The sequence below is a fragment of the Bubalus kerabau genome, chromosome 4, assembly GCF_029407905.1.
Source record: "Bubalus kerabau isolate K-KA32 ecotype Philippines breed swamp buffalo chromosome 4, PCC_UOA_SB_1v2, whole genome shotgun sequence".
Classification (NCBI taxonomy): Eukaryota; Metazoa; Chordata; class Mammalia; order Artiodactyla; family Bovidae; genus Bubalus; species Bubalus kerabau.
The window spans coordinates 109,345,575-109,366,785 of record NC_073627.1 but is presented as its reverse complement, the minus strand read 5'-3'; the positions used below and the strand labels follow the sequence as shown (position 1 = coordinate 109,366,785).

The following is a 21,211-nucleotide window of genomic DNA, read 5'->3' as shown; positions in this document are numbered from 1 at the left end:
ATTTCATGGACCTTTTTAGAGAGTTTTTTTTTTTTTTTTAATCAATTTTTAGGCTAATAGAGAAAGAGAACTGTTTCTTTTGTTTGTTTTTAAGGTTTCTTTTAGCCAACCTTAGGAAACAAAAGGCTACTGTTTGGAAACCAGGAAAAGCTAATTGGAAAGAAAGACTTTGTTTTCTTTTGGTGAAATCCCTTGTGCTCATACAGGTTTTTTTGTGTTTTGGTTTTTTTTTCACACTTTCTAGAGAACCAAACTATCTCTCACTCCGAAATAAAGAGCTACTGTGTCTGGGCTCAATTTTGCCTGTTTTGGGGCAGAGTCTGCCAAGGGTTCATCTTTTGAAGTCAAAAATGGGTAAGAAGACCTTGAGGACTCTTAGTGAGCCCTTAAAGATTCAATAAAATAGCTTTAGTACAGTGAAAAAAAATCAGTCACTTTCCTGCCCTTTCACCTATGCTAGCATAAAAAGGAAATACCGCTTAAGGGCTTGAAGTTCATATAGTTTATGAATCCTTTTCCTGGGAACTTTCAAAGAAAAGGTGTGTTGTGAACCTCCCTCTGGCCTCTCATCCAAGTTAGCCAAATAACTGTGCTTGCCAGTTATTTGACCTGATTTGACTCCTGACTTCAGGCTGTTCTTCACATGTCAATATCTGTATTTTAGCCTGGATCCCAGGCAGGATTGGAGGTACTGAATCCATAGAAACTGTCTCATTCTGAGCATCTCCTTTTTCCTCCATGACCCTCAGTGACCCAGGGCAGCCTTTCCTTTCCCCTCTCCTAACCTTTATTTCTGGATAGGTCACATTGATGGGACCTGATTCAATATAGTACAATGGTGAGGAGCTTGGACTCTAGAGCCTCAAGTCTGCTACTTCCTGCCAGGCATGTTTTTTTGTTTTTGCCTCTGTGTGTCTGAAAACGAAGAGTAATATAATCATGCCTAGGTGTTTAAGTGTGTTTTGATTGGAGGCGGGAGAAGGAAGAGGGAAGATAAAGGAAGGAACATTTAGGATATAGTATTTCCTGACTGTAAATCTCCCTGGGACAAAAAAAATCTCAAAAGAGCTATTTTGTTTGCTTATGACCAGAGAAACAAGAGAAAGGATTGTGATCCCAGCTCGCACTCAGTAGATCAGAGAAGAACCTTGGGAACTAGTAACAAGGCAGAGGAATGGACTTCCCTGGTGGTGCAGCGGATAAGAATCTGCCTGCCAATGCAGGGGACGCAGGTTTGACCTCTGGACTGGGAAGATCCGACACACTGTGGAGCAGCTAAGTGTGTGTGCCACAATTTATGAGTGTGTGTGCTGCAGCTGCTGAAGCTCGCGCACCTTCGTCTGTGCTCCCCAACAAGAGAAGCCACCACAATGAAGCTTCACACCAGATCAACACCAGGCCCTCCCTGCCCCCCTACCCCTGCCCCTCGCAGAAGTTAAAGTGTCAGTACCCAGGTACCAAAAAAATAAAGGAGAGGAGGACTCAGGGCTCTGGGTCCAGTAGGAAACCCCAGTGCCATTAAGTGCCACCACCCTTCTCCCTTCTCTGCAAGTTCTTCCACAATTTTGGCTGAGCAAAATAACCTTTCTGCTTATAACATGGAGATAATGAGAGGTCCTGCACAGAGGAGCTGAGAGGATCGATGAGGTAATAGATGTGTGAGAGCTACCCAAGCTCTCTTGAAATATGATCATTGGAGAAAACTATTGCTACATTTGCTGTCCCAGGCCAAGGAAGCTTTCACAGGCTGTTTAGGATAATAGAATTCCTGGTAATTGCTGGGAAATTGTTGAGGTTAGGATATTTTTCTCTGGGGGCACTGGGATGGGGAGAGAAGTGATATGTTCTTGGTACCGTAAGTCTGTGCTCTGAACATCTCTTCTGGGAAGTAGTCTGGACCAATAATTCTGCTGAGTGGTGCTGGAAAGATGCTGCTAGACTTTTAAGGGCAGGTGGTGAAAGCCATTCGCCATTCATAAAATTGTTTCCAGGGTATGATGCATCAGATCAGATCAGATCAGTCGCTCAGTCGTGTCCGACTCTTTGCGACCCCATGAATCGCAGCACGCCAGGCCTCCCTGTCCATCACCAACTCCCGGAGTTCACCCAGACTCATGTCCATCGAGTCAGTGATGCCATCCAGCCTCTCATCCTCTGTCGTCCCCTTCTCCTCCTGCCCCCAATCCCTCCCAGCATCAGAGTCTTTTCCAGTGAGTCAACTCTTCTCATGAGGTGGCCAAAGTACTGGAGTTTCAGCTTTAGCATCATTCCTTCCAAAGAAATCCCAGGGCTGATCTCCTTCAGAATGGACTGGTTGGATCTTCTTGCAGTCCAAGGGACTCTCAAGAGTCTTCTCCAACACCACAGTTGAAAAGCATCAATTCTTCGGCGCTCAGCCTTCTTCACAGTCCAACTCTTACATCCATACATGACCACAGGAAAAACCATAGCCTTGACTAGGCGGACCTTTGTTGGCAAAGTAATGTCTCTGCTTTTGAATATGCTATCTAGGTTGGTCATAACTTTCCTTCCAAGGAGTAAGCATCTTTTAATTTCATGGCTGCACTCACCATCTGCAGTGATTTTGGAGCCCCAAAAAAGAAAGTCTGACACTGTTTCCACTGTTTCCCCATCTATTTCCCATGAAGTGGTGGGACTGGATGCCATGATCTTCGTTTTCTGAATGTTGAGCATTAAGCCAACTTTTTCACTCTCCTCTTTTACTTTCATCAAGAGGCTTTTGAGTTCCTCTTCACTTTCTGCCATAAGGGTGGTGTCATCTGCATATCTGAGGTTATTGATATTTCTCCCGGCAATCTTGATTCCAGCTTGTGTTTCTTCCAGTCCAGCGTTTCTCATGATGTACTCTGCATAGAAGTTAAATAAGCAGGGTGACAATATACATCCTTGACGTACTCCTTTTCCTATTTGGAACCAGTCTGTCGTTCCATGTCCAGTTCTAACTTTTGCTTCCTGACCTGCATACAGATTTCTCAAGAGGCAGGTCAGGTGGTCTGGTATTGCCATCTCTTTCAGAATTTTCCACAGTTTATTGTGATCCACACAGTCAAAGGCTTTGGCATAGTCAATAAAGCAGAAATAGATGTTTTTCTGGAACTCTCTTGCTTTTTCCATGATCCAGCAGATGTTGGCAATTTGATCTCTGGTTCCTCTGCCTTTTCTAAAGCCAGCCTGAACATCAGGAAGTTCACGGTTTACGTATTGCTGAAGCCTGGCTTGGAGAATTTTGAGCATTACTTTACTAGCATGTGAGATGAGTGCAGTTGTGTGGTAGTTTGAGCATTCTTTGGCATTGCCTTTCTTTGGGATTGGAATGAAAACTGACCTTTTCCAGTCCTGTGGCCACTGCTGAGTGTTCCAAATTTGCTGGCATATTGAGTGCAGCACTTTCACAGCATCATCTTTCAGGATTTGAAATAGCTCAACTGGAATTCCATCACCTCCACTAGGTTTGTTCGTAGTGATGCTTTCTAAGGCCCACTTGACTTCACATTCCAGGATGTCTGGCTCTAGATGAGTGATCACACCATCGTGATTATCTGGGTCGTGAAGATCTTTTTTGTACATTTCTTCTGTGTATTCTTGCCATCTCTTCTTAATATCTTCTGCTTCTGTTAGGTCCATACCATTTCTGTCCTTTATCGAGCCCATCTTTGCATGAAATGTTCCCTTGGTATCTCTAATTTTCTTGAAGAGATCTCTAGTCTTTCCGGTGTCTTAATGGATGGGGCGGATTTGATCTGTTTCTCACAGCAACATGTACTGTTCTGTCTGTTCTCATGTTCTTTACAATTAATAACTTTCATTCCACAGTACAAATTGAGAGTAAAAAGGCAAGTCATGAAGTAGAAGATATTAGTCATATCATATATCCAACAAGAAACTTGTCCAGAATATGTAAAGAACAGCTACACATTAATAAGAAAAAGTGAAAATATAATTTAAAAAATGAGCAGAAGGGCATTCAGTATTATCAGTCATCAGAAAAATACAAATTAAAACTATTATAAAATACCAATACAAACCTACCCAAATGGCTAAAATAAAAAAATTCCTAACAACCAAATGAAGATATAGAACAGCTCAAACTCTCATACACTGCTGATAGATACATAAATTGGTTTAACTACTTTGGGAAGCTTTTTGTACTTATCTATAAAACTGAACAAACTTGTATCCTGTTACTCAGTAATGATACTCCCAGATATGTATACCCAACAGGAATGAGTGCTTATGTGCACCAGAAGGATTTACAAGAATGTTTATAATGGAATGATAGAAACATAATAGAAACAAGCCAGATATTGAATAAATATTTGTGGTATGATTATGCATTGAAATTGGAGAAGGCAATGGCACCCCACTCCGGTACTCTTGCCTGGAAAATCCCATGGACGGAGGAGCCTGGTAGGCTACAGTCCATGGGGTTGCTAAGAGTCGGACACGACTGAGCGACTTCACTTTCACTTTTCACTTTCATGCATTGGAAAAGGAAATGGCAACCCACTCCAGTGTTCTTGCCTGGAGAATCCCAGGGACGGGGGAGCCTGGTGGGCTACCATCTATGGGGTCACACAGAGTCGGACACGACTGAAGTGACTTAGCGTAGTGTATGCATTGAAATACAACACAGCCGTAAAAAACCAAATTACTGCTACACAAAACTTGATGAATCTCATAGATATTGAGTAAAGGAATTCAGAAATTAGTATACATATTGTATGATTTCATTTATATGAACATCAAAAGAGAGGCAAAAATACTCGATGGTCGACAGAAGTCGGCATAATACTGGCTGATGAGGGACCTAGGGGTGATGATGATTTGGATATATTCGTTCATGAAAAAATTCATCATGATAAATATTTAAGATTTATGTACTTTACTGTATGTGTTATTCTTTAAAAAGTTTATTAAGATCAAGCATTTACAAATAAATCAAAAATTAAAGTAATAAGGCTTATCGGCTGCATAAAAGAGAAACTCATTTATACTGGCTTCAACAAACCAGCATCAGCAATAAGAAGTTTGACCAAAACAAACAAACAAATAGCAACCAATCCAATAAGGAATTTCTTGGACGGAATCCAGTGGAAATTCAAGTGCATGATAGCCAGCCGGTCTTCCTGGGAATTGGGAAGTTAGGGCTGGAAGTTATGGTTTCTTTTGAACACTCCTGATGTCTTGTCACTAGCATTTTTACCATTCTTTGGCTTTTTTCTGTAGATCATCTTTCTCTGCTTCAACTCATGTTTGGGTAGAGAATGGCACTACAAGTCCTTGCTTATCATGACATCCCATTTCAAGCCTAAGTTTTTGTACCATATGGTCCTCTCTTCTTAGCCCTGTCTCATTCCTGGCAGATCAGCTTTGCCTAGGCTCCCATTTCCCCTCTGAGAATGGGAACCATTGTGTGGTCCCGTCAGCTGTGGTCAGAGAGTCTGGGATCACACAGAAAACACAGAACAGCCAAGGCTGAGGCTGGGTGGATTTTTCAAAAAGGGGAAATGTATGTGGGAAGAAAATGGTTTATTCCTGAATGGGGTTTTTTAGAATTACCCTTCACTTTTCACTAGGCATCTTCTTAGTGTGCCTTTTTTCTTTCTTTTTTCCCCCACTTGTTTCCTCCCAATTAAACAGACTCTTACTATAACCTATGAATATGACACCTTGTCAGCTTAGTCTTAGTACGTGTTTTGAGTTTCTCTGGACTTGTAGCTTGCCAGGACCTCATCACAAATTTGTAAGAGGTGGTGTTGAATATTGTTCCTTCAGAAATTAAGTTTTTAGGTGAATTCATATATATTTTTATCAGAATAACTATGAGAGGAGTATTAACTTTGGGCATTGTTTTTCTTTGGCTTTTAGAAAAAAAAATAGAGACATCTAGTAATTTTCATTAAGTTCTATCCTAATTGATCATTTGAAAAATTATTTGCATCATCAAATCTTATATCTGATGAGTTAAGATTTCCAGGTAGGGACTAATACTAAAAATTAAAATCAATCTGACCTAGACTTTGAAAAGAATGGTTTCTACATACCATAAAATATTAGGCAGTTACATTTCCTTGTTTTGCAAGGAGACTGGTATGCCAGTTAAGTTTATAACCTTGATTCTTGTTTTATCCCCACATCAGCTAGAGATTAATTACATACCTGGGGAAGGGTGAGCTGTTTGAACCTTATCTTCTTTTAACCTACGATTGTTTTCAACAAGATCTTCTAAAGGTCAGTCAAACAAGTAACTTAAGTTTTCCCCTTCCCCCTAAAGCACATATTTATAAGGTAAAAACTTTAATTTAAAAAAGCCAGAATGTTATTTTCAGTTTATTGTATTCTTATGCAGATGGTTAGCATGAAAATTCACTGGCACTAAAACCTACTTGTTCATCCGCCTTTATTAGGCTGCTCTGAGTATTAATATTTCATTGAGCCTTAAAACATTTTTTTAAAGGAAGCATTGGTTTCATGTCTAAGAGTAGATGATGCTTAATGGCTTAAAACAACATACTTTAATTTCTTGTTCACATGACATGACAGCTCTGGCTCTGCTCCAAGGCTGGTCTTTGCTCTGGATCCAGGCCTGTGGAGCTACGCACAGTCTGGGACATAGTCTCATGAGGGCAAGAAAGGAAACGACCAGTGCATTCATGACTATTGCTGCTTCTGCGTATATGCTACTTCCACTCACATCCAGTTTGTTGAAACAAGTCACATGGCTAAGCCTGCTAACAATAGGGTAGGACATGTAATTAATTCTTCCATCTGGAGCCTCTGTAAGTCACATGGCACAGGAGGTGTAATCCTCTTATGGAGAGGACAGCAAATAACTGAAACAACAACAGAATCTACCATAGTGGAAAACCGTGTTTAATTCCAAGAAGTTTAACGGCCAGGATGCTGATTTAGGAATGGCTTTCGGAATTGACTAAATCTGTATTTTTGAAAAGGTTATGCTTCAGAAATCTGTCTAGATCTGGGAAACAAGTCTAGTTTTTGCTTGGGACTGATGAATCTTTTATGAACGGCAGAGCTATACCCACAGTTTGGTAACTTTCCACTCATGGTTTTTCAAGGGTCTCAATCTATATTTTAATCTAGAAATGACTCTTTTACTCTCTGGACTTTTATTTCTTAATTTTCCATGTACTACTGCTGTCTTATTGGTCATTGTTTTTTGTTTATCTGTATTGATATGGTCTTGCTAGTCAATTAAAGGCAGATGGTTCTGTCAAAAGAAGAGTAGAGAAGGAGCCTTTTGGCAAAACTAAAATTTATTGGGGCTTAGTAAATATTCTCTCACAAGTGAAATTTCTGTCTTATTTAAAAAATACAAAATCAGAATCCTTTAAAGAAAGAAGGCAAATTATAACCGTGCTTATTGCGAGATGCAGAACTTCAGTGCCTTGGTTGTCTATTCACCATCTACATGGTGGAGAAATTGAGAGCTCTTTCAGGGGTGGGGAAGCTTGCTCATTCCTATATGTTTACCCTCACAGCCTTTGCATGAAGTTGGGGGCATCTGTTGAGGCAAGAATCTTGGATAGTTTCTGTAATTTTTATGCGAATGCTGAGATTTCTTCTGCTTGGCTGACTTGTATAGTAAGTGGACCCTTGATTGGTGACATTGACTGTTGCACTCTGGGGTTCTTCCTAAGCATTTGCCTGCCCCAGCTGCTCATGAAAACAGAGAAATAGGGCTCATCGATGAAATTCTGAAGGATCTTACACGCCAGTTCCATCAGAGCACTGGGTTCTTGGAATGCTGCACTTTTCTTTAACTTCTAATGTCTTTTAATGAATCATATATGTGATGCCCTTAGCTTGTATCAAGGGATAGTGAAGAGTTTAAGAAACGCCACAGGAACCTCTCACACATATGAGCTCTTTTGTGTCTCTCAGCAGCCTTTTGCTGAAGAACCATTGGAAAAGCTGTCCTAGGCCTCCATATCAGGCGGTGCTGGGACTTTGCTTGGAAGAATATTTGACTGAACACTGTGACTCTTGTAAGAGATGCAGTTTCCTTATTGCTTTCTTCAAGTTTATATAGCACTGTTAAACTGCCGTGTAGAACTTCATGATAGTCATTTTTGCTAACTGGTGGATGCCTCATTTATTGCTTCACTATTTTTTCCCTTGTTCTCAAATTTTTTTTTTTTTTTCTGTTTTTAAAATTAAGGTAAGTTAGTATAGTTTTGAAGGTTGCCTGATGCCCTTTTTGGAACAAGGTTGTATATAAACACATATATTATGTTTACTTGGTACAGTTAAACTTTTTAAGAGGGCCTACTTATATGAAGTTCGCAGAGAGAGGAAGGAAGAGGAGGTGGAGTAGGGTAGGGAGAACACCCCTTTCGGTGCTCTTTGTCCCCTTTATTGTTCTCACAAGCAGATGTGTGTGCTTAGGGGATTCCTGGGGTCTCTGTCCCTTGCACTCAGGGCGAAACTCTTTCTGGCCTTTTGATAATGAGGAAGGGGCTCCTGATGTGCCATGGGATCTGATTTCCAGGCGCAGGACCAAGAGTTGGATTGAACTGGCAGAATGAAAACAATGTAATAGACACTTCTACAGGGATGGGTCAGGAAGGGACTGCAGGCTAATTTGGGGGGTTGAAGTTGGTATTTCCCAACAAGCTACTCTGGCTTCTCATCCAGCTTACTCTCCGAACTCTGATATTCTCCTTGGGCTCACAGTGCCTGTCTGCCTGTGTTCTCCTGACCTCCTGCCCCTGACCTGTCCTGGCTTGTCCTTCATTACTCTCCATTGGTGCATACGGATTGTAGTAATCATGCAGAATTGGCCAAAACTCTGGACTGCAGTGCGGTAGCTTCGCCTTGAAAGTGCCTCCCTTGAACTCTGATTTGATGATACAACTTTGCTGTTGTTGATGGATAATATAAAGTATGCTCATGTTAAACTTTTTTCTACATTTGCTAGTTCTCCTCCTGGCTTACTTGCCACTCCTTTTCAGTTATCTTTGCCAGTTCTTCATAGCTATGATTTTGGAAAGGTGTGTGTGTGTGGCAGGGAGAGGGGGGGGCTGCACGGATGGTTAGGGCTCAATCCTTGATTCTTTTTCTAGACATCTGCTCCCTTGGTGATCTCATCTAGCCTCAAAGCTTTAGGTATCATCCATATTCCGATTATTCTTACATTCGTTTCTCCAGCTGTGACTTCTTTTCCCAACATCACACTTACATGTCCAACTGCCTCCTGGTGTTCCCACCTGGATGTCTGATAGCCACCTCAAGCTTGGCAGGGCTGAAATGGAATTCCTGGTTTCCCCCCAAACTCATTCTTATCACAGTCTTCCTTGATAGATGGTAAATACCCCCAAACTGTGGCTGTGTTTGCCCTCTGTTCTTTCCTCTCCACCTAGAATCCATTAGCAATTCCTGTTAACTCTACCTTAGAAATATATCCAGAACCTGTCGCCTCTTCCCCGTTTTCCACTGCCATCATTCTCTCCTCCCTCGATTACTGCAGCAGCCACATGACTGGTCTCCCTGCTTCAACAGTGGTCCCTTAAAAACTGAAGTCAGATGAGACACTTTTCTCCTCAAACCCTTTCTTGGCTTCCTGTTTCTGTAAGAGAAGTTTTTACAGTGAACCCTGTGGCATTCTTGACCTCTTGGCCCCTGGTTACCCGCTAGCATCCTCTCCAGCACTCTTCCTGCTTCTGTGCTCAGCAGCAGCGGCTCTTTGTTCTTCCTCAGAGATGCTACGTACTTGCCCTTGGGGCCTTTGCACAGGCTGCTCTTCTTATCTCTGTGCTTGTTCATGCTGAGTCCTGCTCAGATGGCACCATCTCAGTACCTTAACTGTTCAGAATTATAATCTGCCTTCCCTTGACCCTCTTTGCCTAGTTCTTCCTTTTCTTTCCCCTATAGCATACTAACTTTACCTGCGATGGTTACTGTCCATCTACTGCCTTAGGATATGGGCTTCCCCAGGGCAGGGATCTTTATCTGGTTCATTGGCTGATGTATATCAGACTTCCAGAACAGAGCCTGAAAATGTAGAAGGCATTTAATGGATTTTTTTTTTTTTGGTAAGTCTTTATTGAATTTGTTACAATATTGTTTCTGTTCTTTGTGTTTTGGGTTTTCTGGCCCCAAGGCAAGTGGAATCTTAGCTTCCAGACTAGGGATTGAACCCATACCCCTTGCACTGGAAGGTGAAGTCTTAACCAGTGGACCACCAAGGAAGTCTCTAAAACTTTTTGTTTTGTATTGGAGTTTAGTGGATTAACAACATTGTGATAGTTTCTCCTGCACAGCACAGTGACTCAGTGGTATATATACATGTATCCATTCTCCCCCAAACTCCCCTCCCATCCAGGCTGCCACATAAGGGTTGAGCAGAATTCCCTGTTCTATACAGTAGGACCTTGTTGGTTATCCATTTTAGATATAGTGGTGTGTAGCTTTCAATCCCAAACTCCCTAACTATTCCCTCCCCCAATCCTGTAAGTGCGTTCTCTAAATCTGTTTCGTTCATTTGTATCATTTCTTTTTAGACTCTGAATATAAAGGATATCATATGATAGTTCTCTTTCTCTGACTTCACACAGTATGACAATCTCTAGGTCATAGCAAATAGCATTCTTTCTTTTTAATGACTGGGTAATATGTCTTTGTATGTATGTACCACATATTCTTTATCCATTCCTCTGTTGATGGACATTTAGGTTGCTTCTGTGTGTTGGCTATTGTAAACAGTGCTGCAATGAACATTGGGGTTCATGAATCCTTTCAGATCCTGTTTTTCTCCAGATAAGTGCCCAGGAGTAGGATTGCAGGGTCTTACGGTAGTTCTCTTTTTAGTTTTTTAAGGAATCTTCATACCGTTCTCCATAGTGGCTGTACCAATTTACATTCCCCAATACATCTTTATTGTTGAATAAACTACTGATGAGGATTTGCTGTGCCATTCAGAATCCCTCCGAGGAGGAAGTGTATGTTTCAGTTCTCTGTTTGAAAAGCGTTTACAGTATTTCTCTGATGAACTGGGACTTTTTTCTCCCAGTCATGAAAGTTGTGTACCTCATCCAGTTTCCATTTATGCTTTGGCTCCCAGGATGCCAGGAACTAAGTTTTATGCTCAACTTTAATAGTAATTCTGTGTTTCAGTATATAGGTAAAATAATACAATCATTTCCCTCCTTTTCTGTCTCCCCTCCCTGTAGCTCAGATGGTAAAGAATCTGCCTACAATATAGGAGACTCAGGTTGGATCCTTGGGACAGGAAGATCTGGAGAAGGGAATGGCAACCCACTCCAGTATTCTTGCCTGGAGAATCCCATGGACAGAGGAGCCTGCTGGGCTAAGTCTATGGGATCGCAAAGAGTCAGACAGGACTGAGCGACTAACACTACTACTACTAGCTTTCATTTGTTGATAAGTTGCTTTGTAGTTCTTTTTCTTTGTTTTTGGACAAGAACTATACCTTTTATTGTTAGACCATTCAAGTAACCTTTAGAGTAATTGGTGTGTAAGAATTCTTTTCTGTTCTACAAAGAAGTCACAGTTTGTCAGAGAGTTGTTTGTCTTAGCTTATAGCTGATTTTCTTTTGAGCTTTCATCCAGGTCATCATGATTGTTTCAGGCAGTGTGCTTACTGGTTTGATCAGTATTCTGAAACAGCAATTTTGATTATGTTATCTCTTCATAGGCTTTTATTTGATTGAATTATACTTATACAGATATTAATGTACTTGTAAACTACCATTGTCTACTTCTTAGGCTCAGTCAGTTCAGTTCACTTGCTCAGTCATGTCCAACTCTTTGTGACCCCATGAATTGCAGCACTTCTTAGGCTAGTCAGTCCCAAATTCTTGCTTCTTAAACCCAAGGGCCTTTATTTCTGACAGAAAATTTGAGCAATTTCTTACCCCAGTTCAATAAGAGGAATTGTTGGCTAAAACCAGGGAGGATTAAATTAACAGAAGGCTGTTCAGTCTGGATACCTAACTGATGCCCTAGCACGTGCTTTTAAAATGAGAGTTGTTTTAGGGGTGTCTAAAGCCATAGGCCTAAATGTCTTCCTAGAACTTCAGTTTTGCTTGAAATTTTTAGAGAAACCTCTTTTCAATTTGAGCAAGTTCTGTCACAAAGATGCTTAAAAAAATCTGCAAAACATCACATTCATGAGTTGGTCAAATGTGAGTTAATAATTCTAGTAAATGTTGTACTTTTATTTAAGCAGGCATGTGGTGATGTTAGCCACGTGATCTAGGAGTGTAAGCCTCAAGGCTTATGCCAATTTCCCTGCTCCTCTAGCTGCTAATTAAGCATTAGAACTGAAAATGGGAATTTTGCAGTGACTCTTTTAGTAACCACACAATGTTTTTTCATATGTAATTTTTAAAATTTATGTATTTATTTTCGGCTGTGTCACGTCTTCGCTGCCATGTGGGCTCTTCTCTAGGTGCGTTTTCATTGCGGTGCAGGGGCTTCTCATTGTGGTGGCTTCTCTTGCTGCAGATCACAAGCTCTAGGGTACATAGGTTTCAGTAACTGAGGCAGGTGAGCTCAGTAGTTATGGCTCCCAGGCTCCAAAGCACAAGCTGAATAGTTGAGGCAGGCACATGGGTTTAGTTGCTCTGAGACATGTGGGTTCTTCCTGGATCAAGGATCAAACCTGTGTCTCCTGCATTGGCAGGCAGATTCTTTACCACTGATCCACTGGGAAAGCCCACAACTGGTGTTTTTGTTTTTTTCAACAAATTGAGTTTTTCACTCAGAGGATCAGTAGTTTCCATTTATTTAAAAAATCTGATTACCTAAAGCCATTGTTTCTTACAAATCAGTTCAGTTTCCTATTCAAGTTGCTTTTAATCAAGTCTTGCATTCAAACCCACACACATCCTTAACTTCACCTCTCATAAGAATGAGGTAATGGAAATCACAAGAGTACTGGGAACACCTTCAAAGAGTCTATCCATCTGACATTGTGTCTGAGGCGTTCTCCTAATGAATGGGTCAACCAGGGGATGCCCATGTCCCTAACCCTCAGGTTGGAGCTGGTGGACAGTACCAGCACCAGTCACCTAAAAACCATAGGTTGTTCTTAGATGCTATTTGAAATGTGGATTTTATTACATTGGTAATACAGATTAGCCCATCACTGAGTCTCATGTGTTTTAAAAAAACAAAACATGAATACTGGCTCTATGGAAAATGTCAATGTTTTGTATGTTTGTGTGTATATACTTTAAAAAGTTAAATTACCCTGTAAGGCCTGTAAATGAAAATAGAAGCCCCTCTGCCCTACTTTTCTCCCCTGATTCCTTCTCCTTACAGAAAACTACTTAGAAATCTGTTTTTCTCCTAATGTTGTTGAAAATGGTGGTACTTGTGACTGAAAATGACAGTATTTTGAGAAAATATGCTTATTCTGTCATTTCTTGATTTTTTAAAATCTGAATTTGGGTATTGTTTCCTGTCTTCATACTGTGGAAGATGAGACTGTAACTCATAATATCTCCCACGGAGTCTTTTCTAAAATCCTCCTAATGTAAACCTAGTTGCTTAATTTGATTAATATATAACATTTAGATTATAGTGACTGTGAAAATCATTCATAACTAAGATGTGTCATTCAAATGACATTTCCTTCCTCAAATACACCTTTTTCTCATCCAGAGTTAAGAATGGTTAGATTTATGTACCTCTCACTGATTCACACCCAGGTTGAAGCCCAACCTTCTTCTTTATGTTTAAAGACCTCAGGATAGCTGTCTGATCCTTTCCTTCTGAAGGCATTCCTTATGAAGTGTGCCTATCAGCCCGGAGATGCCCCTTATTCCTGTTTCCTGGATCCCATGATGTGTCCTTTCCTTGTGGTGTCTCTTGGTCTCTTCTCTTGGTGGAGGGCATTAGCCAGCAGCTTCTGAGAAGATTTACATGGGAGATATATTTTCATGAAATTTGGCATGTCTTTAAGTCATACGACCTAACTCCCACACTCTTGATAGTTTAGCTAAATGTACTTTTCTGGTTTGCAAATCTCTTTCCTTCATAACTGACAAGATTTCTTGCAAAAATTCCAGCCTTTTATGAAAGCTGGAACTTTTCCCTCTCTTCTCTTTGAAAGGTTTTAGTGTCTTTTATGGGTTTCCCTTGAGGCTTCCCTGGTAGCTCAGAGGTTAAAGCATCTGCCTGCAATGCTGGAGACCTGGGTTCGATCCCTGGGTCAGGAATATCCCCTGGAGAAGGAAATGGCAACCTACTCCAGTATTCTTGCCTGGAGAATCCCATGGACGGAGGAGCCTGGTGGACTACAGTCCACGGGGTCACAAAGAGTTGGACACGACTGAGCGACTTCACTCTTCACTTGTGGCTCAGCTGGTTGTCCCAGGTATTCTCATTGATCTATTTTCATTAAATTTTCTGGACACAGAATTGCCTTCCCAATCTAGAAACTTATGTTTTTCAATTATTGGAAAATTTCTTGAATTATCTTTGATAACTTTTTCTCTTGATTGAAATATTGATCTTCTGGAGCAGTCCTCTCAATTTTCTTACCTTTTTCTCCTAGAGCTTTGTCTGTTTTTTTTTCAATATTGGGTTGAATTCTTCAGCTTTACTTACGACCATTGTATTGAATTAAAAAGTAATTTTCAAGTGGATAATGCATGACTCAAATTTAAAGGAGAGTGTGTGTGCTGTCACTCAGCCATATCTAACTCTTTGTGACCCCATGGGCTATATATAGCCCACCAGGCTCCTCCTAAAAGAGCACAGTGAAAAGCCTCCCAGTTCCTGCCTGGCCACCACATTCCCTCCTCAGAGACAGTCAGTGCCATTCCTTTCAGAAGTACTCTGTCTGTATATAAAATCAAATATGGGTTTATTCTCATATTCTCTTCCCCTTTAAAGTCACAAATTATACCATTCTTTACATTTTGTTATGCACCTTCTTTTTTCATGTAATCATGCCGTGAGATTCCATGGTGTAGGTACAATTTCTCCTATATTTTTATAGTTTTAAACACAACAGCATAGTATTTCTTCTTACAGATACTCTGTGTTTTGTTGACTATTTCCTATTGATTTTGCTGTTTGTAACAATGGTGCAAGAGATAATTTTGCATACACCTTGTTTTGTTCACATGTGACAAATTCTGAATATGGAATTAGTGAAAGGATTTGTGGTGGCGCAGTGGTAAAGAGACACAGGAGTGCCAGAGACACAGGAGATACAGGTTCAGTCCCTGGGTTCGGAAGATCCCCTGGAGAAGGAAATGGCAACCCACTCCAGCATTCTTCCCTGGAAAATTCCATGAACAGAGGAGCCTAACTAACTACAGTCTGTGGGGTTGCAAAGCATCGGACAACAACTGAGCGCTCACATACATAATTGTAATAAATATTGCCCCAAATGTCTTCCATAAAAATTGTGCTACTATGAATAATTATCACCAGCAAGGTATGAAAGTACCTTTTTCCACATCTGTGCCAACATATTATGTTATGAAACTGCTTAATCTCTGGCAGTTTGATAAGTGAAAAATGGTATTTCATGTGGTTTTAATGTGCCTTTGTCTTAAGAGTTGAATATCTTTTTATGAGTCTATAAGAGCCATTTGTATTTACCTTTCTGTGAACTATTTTATCCTTTGCTACTGGGCTGTTAGTTTTCAAGTTGTGACACTTTATTTATGAAGGAAATAGGACCTTTTTTGGTAATAAGAATTAGAGTTGTTCCCAGTTTATTTCATTTTTTGGACTTGGATTATGTTGCATTTCTTCAGGTAGGTGAATTTACCAACTGCTTGTTTGAAAGCCTTTGAATTGAATGCCATAAAGGGAAAAAAGTCTTCTCCAGTCTAAAATGTATATTTTTGTATGTTTTATAAAATATATATTTATATAACATATATTTTTCTGTATTTTATAAAATATATATTTTTATATATTCTACCTGGGTTTTTCCTAGTACTTCTGTGGTTTCCATTTTTATAATTAAATTATTAATCCATCTTAAATTTATTTTAGGAAGTAGGGATGTCAGGTTTACCTTTTTCAGATGGCTGCTGGTTTTCCCAGTATTTATTAATAATTCATTTTTCTTTCTCTTTTTTTGATTGCAGATGCTACCTACCTTTACAATATACAAAATCCCATATGCTTTTGTGTCTGTTTCTGTTCTGTGGCTCTGCTGAGCTATTCGTATTTTATTTGTAACATTATTCTAATTGTTAAAAGTTTTCCAACATATTTTTGTATTAGGGAAGATTAAATTTTTATTTTTATTTTATTGTTGATGTTCATCATCAATTTTGCACTAACGCTTGAATTATGTAAATTTTAAAGGAAACCAATCAGAATTTTATATAGTGTAAAAAGAAGTACACCACCCTAGGTAAGGTCATAGTTTTCTAACTCAAAGCTTGCTTTCTTTTTTCCAATGAGTAGGAAGCAGGATGCCAAAACAAGGGTAAGAGGTACTTAATTATTCACCTTTGGCATCAAAACTGGCTTACACATCAGAATATTTAGCCTTGAGGGAGAGAAAAAAAGTGATTACATAGGTCAACAATTGCACAGCAAAACTCAGCTTTGAGAGTTGAAGAGACTTGATTGTGGGAACACTAAGTCATTTGAGATGAGCTTAGTTCATTCTCAGGTGATGAAAATACATGATCAGTAGTCAGCTGTAGTGCAAGTCACATTGGTGATTTTCCTTCAGTGAAAAGCCTTTATCCATCTGAGATGAGAAAAGAGACTCAGTGAACCGGAGACCATTTCATTCTGAACCATGACAGCCTTTTGGCAGCTCTCCTCAGTGTTGCTCCGAATAGACTGTAAAATGGAAAAAATAGTTGCCACTTCTCTGTGTGTGTCTGTGTGAGCCAGACTGTTGCCATATTAATATTGTGACAGCAAGAAAGAAGAGAACTTGTTTAGGTGGCCACCTGAGCTGTACTGCATACTCATGAGTGAAGCATTTCAGAAACTGTTTTAAGGAGTTTAAAACATTGACTATGGGTGCAAGCACAGATATATTATGGAGTAGACTTGTCTTAGCTCAGACTGCTGTAACAAAATACTGCAGACTGAGTTACTTAAGAGACGTTGTCACAGTTCTGAAAGTTGGGGGGGTGCAGTCCAATCAAGGTGCCTCATCGTTGGGTTCTGGTGAGAGCCCACTTTCTGGCTTGTGGAAGGCTGTGTTCTTGCAGTGTCCTCTTGTGTGGAAGGAGGAAGGGCTCTGGCCTCTTCCTCTTCTTGTAGGAACACTAATCCCATCATGGTGCTCCCCCTCAGGACTACATCTAAACGTAATTACTTCTCAGAGGCCCCTCTCCAGATACAGTCACACTGGAGAGTAGGGCTTCAGCGTGTGAGTCTGGAGGGTACACAGATGTTTAGTCCATAACAGGACTGTAAACTGATGAGTGAGCTGTTCCGAGCCCCTGTGGTCAGTCCTCTCCTCAGAGGACTCTCAGGAAACTTTGGCTTCATTTAGACATTACAGTGTGTATAGATTGAACAGTAATTTGAGAGTGTTCATCTCCCTTTAGGAACTCTGGACCTAAAACTTGGGTTTAAAATCTTCCCTGTAATGCCTGGAGTGGGCCCAGGGTCTTCCAGAGGTTTGTTTTAAAAGGTGCTGCTGTGGCCTCATTTCCCTTTATAAGTGAGAAATTTCAAAAAAAGAAGCAGTCACTTGAATGTTAGCATACGTTTTCCTGTTTGTTTTATGTTTTTTAATATCATTTTTAAGTGTACAATCCAGTGGTATTAAGTATATTCACATGGCTGTGCAGCCGTCACCAGCATCCATCTCCAAGAGTATTTTCATCTTCCCAAACAGAAACCCACTAAATACTAACTCCTTAATTCCCCACCCCTCCCCATGACAACAACTATGCTACTTTCCAGTTGTTTTATTTTATGTTTAGATATATAGCTGATACTCAGAAGCTAAACACTTCTTATTTGAAAGTCTGAACCAAGCTACTTGGCTTGAGCATACATTTTGCTGGTTAAGCCTGTGATTAAAATTCACTCTTAATCACTGGTTTTAAAACATCTTATAAGTGGGTAAAACTGCTTGAGTTTATTATGAAGAAATGTACTTGCAGTTTTCTAGAGTAGATCAGAGATGTCCTTACCCATGGTAGCATCTTGGTCAACTGTGCATATTGTTTCTCTTAGCCAGAAAGCAAAACTGGCCATTGTGGTTATGATAAAGCTTGTGTACACAGCCGTAGGAGGGGGCAGGAAGGTAGCTGTGATCAGAGTCCCTAGGTAACTTTCTGAAAATGGTGGAGTGTCTGGCACTGTGTGGTTGCCGGTCAGAACGTTTTGAAATTGGATTTTGTCCTGCAGTGATGGTAAGTCTTTGACAAGAAAGGCACTTGTGAATATTTGCATTGCTTTGAAGCCAGTGCCAAGAAGATACTATGACTGATGGCCAGTCAGAGGCAAAGATGGGTATGTGAGGTTTTCATAACATAGGAATAAAGATTGTTGAAAAAAGGAGACAATATTGTCAGTAAAATTCGTTGAACCTGCAGGGCAGTTTGGACGAATCATAGCTGTTTTAAGAATCTGCTGCTCATAACGGTGTATCATAGACATTAATCCTGAGTTAAGAGTGTGAATTTAGGATCAGAGTTTAGGTCTGCGGATTTGTGACTTGGGCGTGTTGTTTAACCTTTCCAAGTTTCTCCTTTCTCAGTTTGTTCATCTGAAGAATGGACATGGAGACAGTTACTAGGATCTTTGTAAGGAACAGATGAGATAACGCATAGGTATTTAAAGTGTTATATGAAACCTCTTATGCCCCTGAAAGAAACATATAAAATGGAAAGTTTTATATACATATATATTTTAATCTTCAAAATACTTGATCTTCCAGTCTGAGTTATTTGACTTATTTGAATCCCAAATAGTTTTTCCTTGATCATGTTTGGATGTCTGGACTATCCTGATTGACTGCCTAGTGAGAAGTCAGGGATAACAGAGGCTGGTTTTTGGCACAGTCGATCAAAACCAGGGTGTCATTCCTAGTTTCTGATGAACTAAGTGAGGCAGATGCAAAGGTCATGTGAACTTGGAACAGTTCCTACCCATTATGTTGTTTTGCTGTTCAAAAAGTAGTCTGGAATTTGTTTTCAGTGGCTAAGTTCATTATCTAACTGTCTCCAAGCCATGCCTCCTGTCTCCAGGCTTGCGAAAAGCAAAACAAAGTCACTGTGCGCCCACATCAGCCTTTTAGGAGGCTCTGGAGATTGGCTGACACGCCCAGCACTCACAGATTTGGGTTCACAGAAGGAGAGGGATATGTCGCCCAGTCCTTTTCCCACTCTTTGTTTACCCACAAGGTTCAGGAGAGATGTGCAGCATGGGGAGCAGAGAAAGGGGGGCATAAAAAGACCCAGCCCTGTTGTCATATGCACCCAGATGATACATCCGCCTTGATAACTGCCTGTTTGGGTTAACTGGGAAAGGGCCTGAATAATCATAGTGGGAGTATGAAGAATGAGCCTTTAGAGCTACCCAACTGGTGGAAATTTAGAAAATGTAATGTAGAAATGTATGTTTCTCCAGCTTGTAAATCCCAAACAATGGGCTTGTTGGAAGGACTTTTGAAGCTTGTTTGTTCTTTTTGAAAGCATTATTGTGTTCAGTGGGTACATGTGCTTCGGTCATAAAAATGTGTGCCTTAATTACATTGCCAGGGAGGCTGTGAATTTTACTGCCAACAAAGTAATGTAAGATGTGATGTCTTCTCAACAGGCACCAGGAGATTTTTTTTGAGAAAAAGAAAGGCAGAAAATGCTGCTCTTAGGCAGAAAATGCTGACTGTGTTGGCAGATGTATATATTTTGTTTTATAAACATACTAGTGGAGAATGATTTAGTTCTTTGCCAGCTGGTTTTGTCATAATAATTCCTAAGGTGAATTCCCCTCCCCCCCTTAGTTATGCAGTAGCCTGCTGGCAGACATTTAACTATTGACTGTTAATCTTGGGGAATGCTGCTGCTGCTGCTGCTAAGTCGCTTCAGTCGTGTCCAACTCTGAGCGACCCCATAGATGGCAGCCATCAGGCTCTCCCATCCCTGGGATTCTCCAGGCAAGAACACTGGAGTGGGTTGCCATTTCCTTCTCCAATGCATGAAAGTGAAAAATGAAAGTGAAGTCATATCTGACTCTTAGTGACCCCATGGATTGCAGCCTACCAGGCTCCTCCGTCCATGGGATTTTCCAGGCAAGAGTACTGGAGTGGGGTGCTATTGCCTTCTCCGCTTGGGGAATGAACTACTGTAATTTACCATCAAGGGTACAGAGACAGAAAGAGATATTCAAATGCTTTTAGGGCCTCTTTTCTTCCCAGTGATGTCTTGTCCCAGAAATTTTATGAAAGCTCCAAAACTAAAAAACAAAACAAACAAACAAAAATTTACAATAGGAAAAAAAGCTTTTCTCAGTAGAAAATTCTATAAGTTTCTATAAAATTTTGCTTTGTCTTACCCCTATATGAATAACTGAGGTCTTTTAATTTTTGTTGTGTTTTATAATTTCATGGATGAAGAGGGGAGGCTGAGGTAGGAAGCCAGGCAGGAGAATTAAAAATGATGCCTTTCTTTAAGGGTGCCTCTTTCACCCCCTCCTGCTTGCCTCTCGACCGTGGGACCCAGCAGCATCACTTCCTGTCCAAGTTGGCACTGGCGATGGCACAGTATCTCTGCCCAGTGTTCTCAGACTGCAGCTGGCAAGTTTCCAGTAACAGAGTCACCAGCAGGAACAACTCAACCTCCTTTCTGTCTTTCTCTGCTTCCTTGGGCAGTTTCCCCAGCCCTCAGTCCATCTGTCCCTTGCTTTTTGGAATAGCCCTATTGAGTCCTCAAATCTTGCCTTTGATTTATAGGAGCACTGGCTTCCTAAGCATCCATGTTTGCCTCTGTTTTCTTCTTTCATGCTTAGGCCCTAAGTATTCTCTAGGGAAGACTTTTCTGTGGGAGAAAGGAAGGATATATTCCTGTCCAGTTGTTTTCCCCTCTAGACGGGGTCAGAAAAATAGCTCATACTTTGGAGTGCCTACTCTGCACTCAGCACCACACCAAGGACTTTCTGTGCATGACCTCATTTAATCCCCAGAACAGTCCTGCGAGATGGGTGCATTATTGCTGCATGCAGGTCAGAGAGGTCGTTTGCCCCAGGTCAGATG

The 21,211-nt window shown here is 40.6% G+C and overlaps 1 protein-coding gene across 8 annotated transcripts in view; it reads left to right on the top strand.

Annotated features, from left to right (window-relative positions):
- Positions 1–21,211, top strand: part of KANK1 (KN motif and ankyrin repeat domains 1) — a 215,124-nt gene that overhangs the window by 9,223 nt on the left and 184,690 nt on the right. The window contains exon 2 of one of the 8 annotated variants that reach the window (XM_055578234.1): positions 6,162–6,252. The exons of the other annotated variants lie outside the window; for them this stretch is intronic. The gene's annotated coding sequence lies outside the window, so the exon portion shown is untranslated. The remainder of the gene's footprint in view (positions 1–6,161; positions 6,253–21,211) is intronic. 8 annotated transcript variants of the gene reach the window in all.